At 38.1% G+C, this 11,546-nt stretch overlaps 1 non-coding gene across 1 annotated transcript; it reads left to right on the top strand.

Annotated features, from left to right (window-relative positions):
* The first annotated feature begins 10,480 nt into the window (after nt 1–10,480).
* On the top strand, nt 10,481–10,590 carry LOC131513269 (U6 spliceosomal RNA). The gene has a single exon (XR_009262498.1). It is a non-coding gene; the product is annotated as a U6 spliceosomal RNA (small nuclear RNA).
* Nucleotides 10,591–11,546: the final 956 nt, after the last annotated feature.

Genomic DNA, 11,546 nt, shown 5'->3' with positions numbered 1-11,546 from the left:
AATACATAAAGGCTCATGCTTTCTTTTTCTTCCACAGGAGAATATTATATGGACTTTTTCGTTGACCTACTTTTTAAGGAATGTGGAGGAGTGGAAAATGGAGGTTGTTGATTCTGCCTTATGGATGAAATATAGAAAAGGTAAGTGATGAGACAATGCTGTGAAATTCATTCTAATTAAAATAGAAGCAGAAGATTATAAAATATAGGGCATGAGAGTTATGACCAACTAGTTTAGCCTTGGATTCTAAAATCTAATATGTGTTAATAAATACGATGAATAGGTGATATGCTACGAATTATTTACCAGGCTCATAGGATTCTGAAGTCTTCAGTGTTACAATAAAATTGTTATTACTCTGGGTCCAATGTGAGGGTCTTCTGCCATTGACTTACTATGTAGATCCTGGCATTAACTTTTCCTCCAGGTAATAATCTTCTCCTTAGATGGTTATGTCTCTTTTTAATAAGAAATGTGGCCAATAGAACTTTGATCTTGGTATACTTCCATGGTATAACTTTTAAGAAGACAAATGTAACTAACTTATTTGGTATCAAAATTTCAAAATTACTATACATTGCTAGTAATTTTGGTAGGGTCAGACAGGAAGAATACATTTAGTGAGGATATTGGCTTCATGAGGACAAGGATCTTTGCATATTTTATTCAATGATGTATCTCAATTACTCAGGATAGTGTGAGTACATCATAGATCATTGTTATTGTTTTTATCAGAAACCAGGATGGCATTTTTTTTTTTATTTTTTATTTTTTTTATTTTTATTTTTTCAAAGTTTTTTTATTTATTTTTGGGACAGAGAGAGACAGAGCATGAACGGGGGAGGGGCAGAGAGAGAGAGGGAGACACAGAATCGGAAACAGGCTCCAGGCTCCGAGCCATCAGCCCAGAGCCTGACGCGGGGCTCGAACTCATGGACCGCGAGATCGTGACCTGGCCGAAGTCGGACGCTTAACCGACTGCGCCACCCAGGCGCCCCCAGGATGGCATTTTTTATCTTGGGTTCATGCATGAGGATTCTAATCATAATAGCAATGATTCAATATATAGAGTCATAGAATTTCAAGGCTACATAAGATGTGATGGGAAAAGATCATATATTGAAATATTTTTATTTTGTGTTAAAGGAAAATAAAGCCCAGAATGGTTAGTAGCTTGGTACAGGTAACTTAAATAGTTAACGACAGAACTAGTACTAGAACTCAAGACTACTACTAACTCCCCAGTCAGTGCCTGTCCCACATGTTGTGTTATCATTTTTGTTTCCTCAGAACATAGGATTTAATCACAGATTCTGATTTTATTTATTTGGAGAGACAACTCATATATTATGTAATCCACTCTTATAGCCTATCACTTAGTGGTTTTTACTATTTTTGAAATTCTGGGCAACCATCTTTACTATTAAATTCCAGAATATTTCCGTCATCCCAAAATAAAATCCCACATCCATTAGCAATTGTTCTCCATTCCCCACAACTGCCAACCACTGACTACCTTTAATCTACTTTCTGTCTCTATTTCTTTTCTTATTCTGAGCATTTCTTTTAAATGGAATCATAAAATATGTGGCATTTTAGGTCTGACTCCTATCACTTTATCATGTTTTCAAGGTTCATCCATATTGTAGTATGTATCAGCACTTCATTTCTCTTTAGGTCTGGATAATATTCCAGTGTATAGATATACCACATTTTGTTTATCTGTTCATTAACTGATGGGCATCTGGGTTGTTTCCACTTTTTGACTATTATGAATAATGTTGCTATGAATATTTATGCACAAGTTTTTGTGTAGTCATATGCTTTAGTTCTTTTTGATATATACATATAGGACTAGAATTTTTTTTTCTCTCTCTCTCTCTCTTTTTATTTTTTTTTATTATTATTATTTTTTAAATTTTTTTTTCAACATTTTTTATTTATTTTTTTGGGACAGAGAGAGACAGAGCATGAACGGGGGAGGGGCAGAGAGAGAGGGAGACACAGAATCGGAAACAGGCTCCAGGCTCCGAGCCATCAGCCCAGAGCCTGACGCGGGGCTCGAACTCACGGACCGCGAGATCGTGACCTGGCTGAAGTTGGACGCTTAACCGACTGCGCCACCCAGGCGCCCCTCTCTCTCTCTTTTTAGAGAGAGAGCACACACAAGTGGGGGAGAGGGACAGAGGGAGAGAGAGAGAGAATGTTAAACAGGCTCCATGCTCACTGCAGAGCCCAACACAGGGCTCAATCCCATGACCCTGGGATTATGACCTGAGCCAAAATCAAGAGTCAGACGCACAAATGACTGAACCACCCAGGTGCTCCTAGGACTAGAATTTCTGGTCATGTGGTAACTCTATGTTTAACCATTTGAGGAATTGCTAGAATGTTTTCCAAAGTGGCTATACCAGGGCACCTGGGTAGCTCAGTAGGTTAAGTGTCTGACTCTTGGTTTTGGCTCAGGTCATGATCTCACAGTTTGTGGGGTTGAGCCCTACTTAGGGCTCTGCACTCACAGTATGCAGCTTGCTTGGGATACTCTCTTTCCCTCTCTCTCTGCCCCTCCCCCACTCTCTTTCTCTGTCTCAAAATAAATAAACTTTATAAAAAAAAACAAAGTGGCTATACCATTTTATACTCCCACTAGCAACGTATTAAGGTTCCAATTTTTCCATATTCTTGCCGTATTTTTCCCATTCTTATCTTCTTTTTTTTGGATTAGCTTGCTCTTTGCTTCAACTGTTATCAACACCTCGCCAGCTGTGATAGTAAAATACTGCCACTAATTTTTTTGACAAACCTGGCCAGGAAAAAGGCTATTTTCACTGGGTGAACTTTAAGTAAAAAATGAAGACGTACCTTGTGATTAGGGTTCCCAGGAACTACCAGACCAGTCAAATAACTACAGTTTTTTGAGATGAGGCTTTGAAAGAGCTGCAGCCCCATTCTGACTCTTCCTGTGGATATTCAACTGCTGGTTTACACTGTAATTGTGGGCTGTTGATTTTTGTGACTATCAGAGAACTCGGGAGAGGGGGACAGGAATAGGGCAAGTTAAAATGTCACAAAACTCACTGTTCATACCAAAAATCAGCAATTTTCTTGGATAAAGCTTTTCCACATTATTACAAGGCTTTAGTTAATTTCCAGAGTTCAGAGAAGTTGGTTTTGACAATTTTTATTTTTTCTGGCTTTAAAACATTTTTTTTTAATGCAGAAGCATCCGTTTAACAAATGTAACCATAAAACAAAGTACTATACAGTTTGTGAACATACTTGGCCAAATAATCATGTAATTTTTATACTGAGGAAACTTTTATTATGCTAGATAACACAGTTAAGTGAATACATTTTTAAAATACAGCATGTTAGTAGCTATGATAAAGGCACTTACAGGGTACCAGTTGAGCATAGAATAGGGACAGTTAAATGATGTAAGACTGGTGATAGAAGTATAATTAGAATAAAGGGTTCAGGTAGGAGATGACTCTGGCTTTTTTTTGGTAGTGTTTTAGTTGCTTTGTATGAGAGTAGATTTTTGGAGGTCCTTATTCCACCATTCTCATTGACATCATCCCAAACTTGTTTTCTAATTTCCAAGAAATTAAGTCCTGCATGTAGGAAAATAGAGAAAAGGAAAAAAACAAAACAGGGAGAAGGGAAAGGGCTTATCTGGGAAATCTGAAAGAAGAAAAATGTGTGCATAATTTGTTTACAGAGGAGACTGAGTACACACTCTTTTATGGATGTATGCCTAAAGGGATGCTAAAAAATACAAATGGCGTATTTTATGAATCTTTAGAAGATTCATACTTGTAGTGCAAATCTTCCTTTAACAGCATGTGTCAAGTGTGTGAAAAGTAAATGCAGTCAAGCCTTTTCTTTCTTTCTTTTCCAGTTTTGTTTTTAGGGAAGAATAAACAATCCAAATAAAAATATTGACCAAGTATAAGCTACACTTCATATGTTAAAATCTAAGCAAATGAAACAAATTGAATTCAAAGCTATGGCTTCAGGACAACATTTTAGCGGAGGAAAATACCCTTAAAATCTGGACTTTGCCAAGGGCGCCTGGGTGGCTCAGTCGGTTAAGCGTCTAACTTTGGCTCAGGTCATGATCTCGCGGTCTGTGAGTTCAAGCCCCGCATCTGGTTCTGTGGTGACAGCTTAGAGCCTGGAGCCTGCTTCTGATTCTGTGTCTCCCTCTCTCTATGCCCTTCCCCTGCTTATGCTCTATCTCTGTCTCTCTCAAAAATAAACAAACATTAAAAAAAAAAAGCTAGACTTCGCCAGAATTCATGATTTCCACCTTTTTTCTATATTTGGACTAAGAAGGTCTTCAAATGGTGACAATTTCCAACTTAAATTCCATCTTAGAGCTCAGTTACCACCACTTTAGAAAGTGATCTAATAAACTAATTCCTACTGGGTTTTTAATTACTGATAATTATAAGATGCAAAACCATTAAAGACATAACCCTTATGTCAGTATACCCTTCTGTGAATCATACAGGAAATTAATTTCAGGGAATATTGCCTTTGATGACATATCTACCCTCTCCCCACCTGTTCTCCTGGGACTATTTGAAATATGTGACAAGCACTGTTGATACTTGTTAGCATTTTTATCACAGGGTTATCAGAAGAAAACAATTAACAGGACACAGAGCAGTAAAGGTAGCATAGCTAAATAGAAAGAGATGACTTTGAATTTATGTAATTCAGATCTAACACCCACCAGCTGTACAGCTTTTAGGAAATTTCCTAACTCTCTGAAACTATTTCCTTGCCTTTGAATTGGAAATAACACTTGCTTCATATGGTTCTAGGAGAAAACTAAATGGTATATCTTGTACAAAGTGCTAAAGAAAGAACAATTGTTATGGGGGCAGTGGTGGCGAATATGGTCATAGTCAAGGTCATGGTTGCATTCAGGGCCACAAGAAGGCTGAGATTCTGCATGGGCCCAGGGTATGAGCATGTCTTCCACCTCCTTTGCTGAGTTAAGGATCCCATCTTCAAAATCCTCTGCTACTGAGGGCTCAGTTGTGTGGATGTGTGCTTTGCCCATGCCCAGTGTTCTCTAGCAGTCACTGAAAATGCACGTGAGGGAAACTTCCATTCTTTCAAGAGCCTTCAGTTTATCTAGCAACTCTGGAACATTTTTAGTTGAGCTTTTGGAACACTGAATCACATTAAATCCACCATCATTACTCACTTTGGTCCCAATTAACAGGCAGATGGAAGAGACCATAATTGTTTACACACACACACACTTTTTTCCCCCTCTCTCTGCAAGCTACTATTTTGATGTATAATGGTAAGAGAAGAAGTTGGTCTGAAAGAATCAGTTGTAATTTTCCTCAGTGTTTCTCTGCCCCCATGCCATCAGCATGGTAGCTATGAGATCACACTATGTCCTGTTAGCGACAAGTTGAGGCCACTTTACCAATGCTATAATTTTAGCAAGGTACAATTAGAATTATATAATAGAAAGGTATTTACATTTTGGCAAATCAATTCTGCTTATATAAGTCCTTAAATTAAAGATTTTCTTCTTCAATAAGGACACGTCACACTCATAATTACCTTTGGTTAGGGAGATTTTCCCCATGTTTTTCTGTCATGCATGTGATATTTGGCTTTTTTTTTTTTTTTTTTTTTGCTGCAGAAAGGTTGAGTTTTCAGGATTTGAGGTCTTTACCAAAGATATGGGGGTGGAGATGTAGAGGAAGGTATGGTTTGAAGAGATAACTGTTAGTAGGAAGTAGGGCAAAAACCAAACAATGTGGGAGTGGCATGAAGGACAGGGCAGATTTTAAGTGAGATGCTCAGTTGTCTGGATTGGGGTACTGGGTGAATTTTTCTGTCCCTCTATTTTTCTGGTATTTCATTGATAGGTACCAATGAAAGAGAAGTAGGTATAGAGATAGTGAAGAGTGTAAATTTTGGACACGCCCATGAGATAGGTAGACTATCTCATTAGGTAGAGATCTATTGAGATATAAATGTGTGGGGTACCAGTATAAATGTGGTATTCAAAGCTCAGGGAGTAGATAAGATATTAAGGAGACTGTGCATGGAAGGGAACTTCAGACAGAACCTGGAAGAACATTAACATTGAAGGAGATGCCAGAATAAAAGGACAAATGTGAAGGATTCAGAAGAGCGGATGCAGAGGTAGCAAGATAATCAAGAGGGAGTTGTGCCACGAAAGTCAGGAAGGAAGAAGGTTTCAGGAGAGAGAGGTTAATAGTGACCACTGCTATAGTTTCCTAACTGGTCTCTCTGCCTCTAGTCCCTTCCCCCATGCTCACTAACCTCATTCTGCTGTCCTAAGTCTCTCTCCAGCACACAAATCTTTTTGCTTTCTTGGAGTTGTAGTTATCGGATGTCTATAGCATTCAGACTTTCATATATAAAAGAATTACCTAAGTCTAAATCATCACATAAGCCTAAACTGGCTTATTGAAAATCCAGTCCTGGGCCTCATACCCAGAGATACTAATTAGGATGTTTGGATCTGAGAATATGTTTTTTTTAAAAAGGCCCCCAGATGGTTCAGTTGCAAATGACCTATTGACAGTTTATGAAACAGTGGCCTACAGGACGAAGTTCAAGTTCCCCAGTAAAAGATTCATGGCCTTTTGCCTCTGGCTTCAATCTCCATTTCCCTTCTGACAACTCCCTTCCCCCTTCCCCCAGTTCACCTCCATTGTGGACTCTATTTTCTAACCTTGCCAGACTCACAAGGACAGGTTGGAGTTGGCGGGGAGAAAAGTCCTTTCTGGAAAAGGGACTGGCTTATGTAAAGGGACCAAGGTGAAGGCAACATAGGATGTGAGAAAATAGGGACCAGTCCAGTTTGAATGGTTGTAGATGCATACAGTAATGGGTCTGGAAAGACAAGATGGGGTCAGACTGTGGAAAGCACCAAATGCCAGATTGGGGACTTAGGATTGCTTTACAGTAAATTGAGATGCTTGGCTTTTTCATGCTTTTGTTCTGTTTGCTTGTTTTTCTTTTTTTATCTGGAAGGTATCAGTACCTTCTTATTATTGAAAATGTCTTTACTGTTGATTTTTTTTTCTGAGTCTGGACTTCATGAGGAGGATTCTAAAAATGAAGACTTGAGTTTTAAGGAAGGAAATTTTAAATTTCTGGAATGATTAGAGAATCTTGAATTATCCAGATTTAAATTTAACCACAGTCACGAGGCAATTAATCAACTTTCAGTTTTCGTAAGCCTGGTTAAGAGGCAGGTAAGCCAGTGTGACTACACTCTTAACCTTTGTGAAAGAAAAAAAAAAGCAAGACACAGCTCAAGTGGCTGGAGTTCTGACTCTTCACTATAAAACTGAACACCGTGTATTTTTTTCTCTAAGGAAAGATTTCCGCCTAGCTGGGTCCAAGAGAACATACGAGCACCTTATGCTGAACACACACTTAGAGAACTGGATGGGTTTTGCCATCTGCTAAGCCTCGCATAGCCTCCAGTTTGAAGTTGCAACGATGTCAGAAGCTGATTTAAGCAGCTTACATATGTTGCACTGCAGGAAAAACATTGGACGTTGGGGACTCTGAAAAACAATGCTAAGCATTTGGGGTCCATAAATGTTTCGTGTTTGTGACAAAATATGCCCAGTAGCCATAGGGCAACACTGTTTCCCCCCTTAAATTTGAGTGTAGGTTTTTATCCTTTGCTTTAGCAAAAGTATATTCACATTATCTTGTGTATTTGCTGTATTTGCTGGAACCATGATCATCATTCATTGCAGCAGGTATGGTGATTTTAGTTAATCACAACTTTCTTTTGTTGCTTAAAGTTTAACAGAAGATGCTAGTACTATAACATGGTTTGGAAAATTATTCTATGGATTTTCCATTATTGATAACATTTTTGGAAATCTAGTTGCATAATGAATGAACAAATTTATAGTAAATTTGTTTTACTATATTTATAGTAAATTTATAGTAACTGACCGTTAAAATTCTTTAAGGGTTCCACATGCACACCAGACATTGTGCAAATCACTCAACTTGTCCTCCAAGGTTCTATGGTGTGACTGTACTTACCTTTCTAGCATTATGTCCCCTTCCTTCTTATACTTTCCTATCCAGTGAATCTGTACCACTGTAATTCTCCAAACACATTATGTTGTTTAAAATCTCTAACTGCATCTCTTAATGCATTTATTTATTCTATATTTCCTTTCCTTCTTTTTGTGCTTCTCCCCATCCACTCTCCCTGTTGATAATTTACCTATTAGTAATGACCAGTTCATATTCCCTTTTTCTGTGGAATCTTCTATAATAACCTGTTACGATATCCTTATAGTAGCATGATCTGCCTTGTGTCATAGTTATACATACGTAGCATGATCTGCCTTGTATCATAGTTATAAAAGAAACACATTCAAGCTCTGCTTTTAATGGGTCATCCCTTTCTCTATCATACAATAAGAGTCCATGTTCTCTTCACGTGCCTTTCAAATCCCCCTCATGTGAGCCTTGGGAAATTATGAAAATTTCTAAGTCATGAGTATCAGCAGTTACAATAAGGGAGAATACTATTTTTCCATTATTTTTCAGCCTTTAAGAAATGAGATTTCTTATTTAAATTCAAAGTTTGGAATTCCCTTAGCATAGTAGTAGATCTAGACACTTTTACCAGGAAAACAACTGGCTAGTGGTGGGTATTGGCTGAACTTTTAGAAAGATGTGAACTCTTCAAGGATCCACTCAACCCTTCATGGTCATGGTGCCTCTAGGCATACAGTTGTGATTTTCAGGCTTATGCATTTCCCACATTCATTCTTCTTGTTCCTAGACACACTGTCCTCCGAATTTCTCTGGATTTCTCTGCTGGTAACCTTTTATCATCTCATAAATGCTACCCCATGTTCCCGAAGGTATTTGTGTATTCCTCTCATCCTCTGTGTGGACATGGATCCTTCCTGTGATTCCTCAAAGTGCAAATAACATTAGACTGCAGTGTTTTGACAAAGCTTTCCTGTAGTATGGAGTAGGAAACTCTAAATACAGATATCTGACACCATGGTTCTTGGAGTCTGTTTTCTATGCCCCTTTCTAAAACCAGCGTTTTACCTGGGCCTGCCAACAGCTTATCCATCCTGTACTGGGGAACCTTCTTTCTCTTTTCTTTCTATATCCCATCTCAAACAAAGGTAGCAAAAAAAAAAAACAAACAAACAAACAAACAAAACAAAACAAAACAAAACAAAAAACCAAAAAACAGTTGGCAGAATAACCTCTATAGAATTGTATACTTCTCCCAGTGAAGTGAGTTTTTACATTATGAAATGGAATGCGTTAACATTTCTTTCTCAAGTGAGGGATTGCCCTAGAACAATGGGTCACTGCTTGTGTTACTAATGAATAAAACTACATTAAGGTGGTAAACAAGGATCTAACAGGCTCTCCAAGGTCAAATTTTAGCTTTTGCTTTTGAAATATAGCAGTTTCTTAGAATAAGTGTCATAAAGGTAGGTTTACCCCAATGGGTGGAAACTGAATATTTTATCACTGACATTGTTTAGAATTGCCACTGCATGGTGATAATTTAAAAAGCAGACTTTCTTTAAATTGATTTGATTACTGTTTTTAAATATTCTACAGACAATACACCCTCTTTTTCCCTGCACAGGGAGAATAGTGGGATGGCAAGTGGGGGGACTATTCCCCTTACTGCCCCCTCCCTGCCACTTTTTGGAATCTCCCCAAATGGCAACTCTCTTTTGTTTAATAGCTTAAAGAACCAGGTTCCATCTATAGAATCACCAGAGAAAGCGCTAGCAGCATTTTGGGGGTAAAAGGGAATGACTAAATATTTGCTTATATACGTTCCTGATTTCTAGGAACATATGTTTTGTTCCTTCAAGACGAAAACTCTTATTCAACTGAATGTCTGTGCAGTGTTCCATCTAGAAAGCATCTGGCCAAAATGGGGTGCTCAAAGAGTGTGCTATTGAGTTTTGTCTCAAATTTTCTTAGGTAGTCTCCTGCACATCCAGTGTACTAGTTTCTGTTAACAAAGTATAAAGTAGACAGATTTGGAATAGAGACTGTGAATCAGAACACTGGTTTGGGCTACCTTTCTTGCCCAGGACCAAGGAGGGCAAAGGTTTCACATTGAATATAACAACAAAAAGAAAGTTTGGAAACAGACCACCTGGGTTTGACCCTGTCTGTACCACTGTCAGCTGTGAAATTGGGCAGGTTATTTAGTTCTCCATGTCCTAATTTTCTTATCCGCAAGCTGGAGAGAAGAACACTATTTTTTTTAATTAGAGTTGTCATGCAGATTAAATGAGGTAAGTCAAGCACAGCATTCTGCAGGATGTGGGGACCAGGGATGATCGTGCACTGTTTGTGGGTGTGAAGTCTGGCGAGAACCAGCTCAGAGAGAAAACTGGCGGCACTTAACCGGATTAAGTAATAAAAGCACACATACGGAGTGCTCGATTCAGCAGTACATATACTAAAATTGGAACAATACAGAGAAGACTAGCATGGCCCATGCACAAGGAGGGGACACACACACACACACACACACACACACACAATAACTTAGTGATTCCATTCCTAGGAATAGAGCCCAGAGAGATGCTTACCCAGCACCAAAGGACAAGTGTCTTCAATTAAGTAGGGATGGAAACTAACATTAATGGAGTTTCTACCATGTGCCAGACACTCTGCATAGGTTGTTTCATTCAATCCTCAAGGCATCCTTAACAAAATTATTTTATCTAACAATTGGGAGAAATCATTCTCAGTGAGGTTCCGTAACCTGGCGAGGACACTGTGCTAATAATGGGCACAGTTGGGATTCAAACTCAGGTGTAAGTTTCACTCCATTCCAGTATCTCATGCAGAGTCTGAAAAGGTTAATGATATCTCTTTTGTTTCCCCCATAGATTATTGTACGGATGAGTTCATATACTCTATCATGTGATTTTCCAACTTTGCCTCCCTGTCATCTTTTCTTCTATTTTTACATATTATCTCTCTTTCATCCCATCATCCCCCCCATTCTTTATAATCTATGCTTTTTTTCTCATTTCACTGAAGATCCTCAACGTTATATATATATATATATATATATATATATATATATATATATCCCTCAGATTAAAGGATAAGAAAAATTCAGTTGTACCAAATAATAGTTACAAATTAAAGAGATTGGAACATCAGCTACTATTTAAAACAGAACAGATCAACTGCCTTTTCAGATGTCAGCCAGGTCAAACAATTCGTTTCCTTCTTTTTTAAAGTGGACTCAGCTGAATAAAGTGTTCTGGTTTTTAATGAGAGGGCTTTAGGACAAGGTCCAAGTTCACCAATTCCTGTTCTATCCATACATTTTCTCACTAACTTTCTTGAAGAATAAACTGTGTCTCTTTAACTTTCAAAATTGAATTTAAATTTTTGCTGGTTAAATAATTCCCACTCTCAGGTAAAGGACATCTGTCATATAGCCACATGTTTTACTGATGGATTGGTCAGTCTATATTGAGTTC

The sequence above is a fragment of the Neofelis nebulosa genome, chromosome 5, assembly GCF_028018385.1.
Source record: "Neofelis nebulosa isolate mNeoNeb1 chromosome 5, mNeoNeb1.pri, whole genome shotgun sequence".
NCBI classification, from domain to species: domain Eukaryota; kingdom Metazoa; phylum Chordata; class Mammalia; order Carnivora; family Felidae; genus Neofelis; species Neofelis nebulosa.
This window is presented reverse-complemented; position numbering and strand designations above follow the sequence as displayed.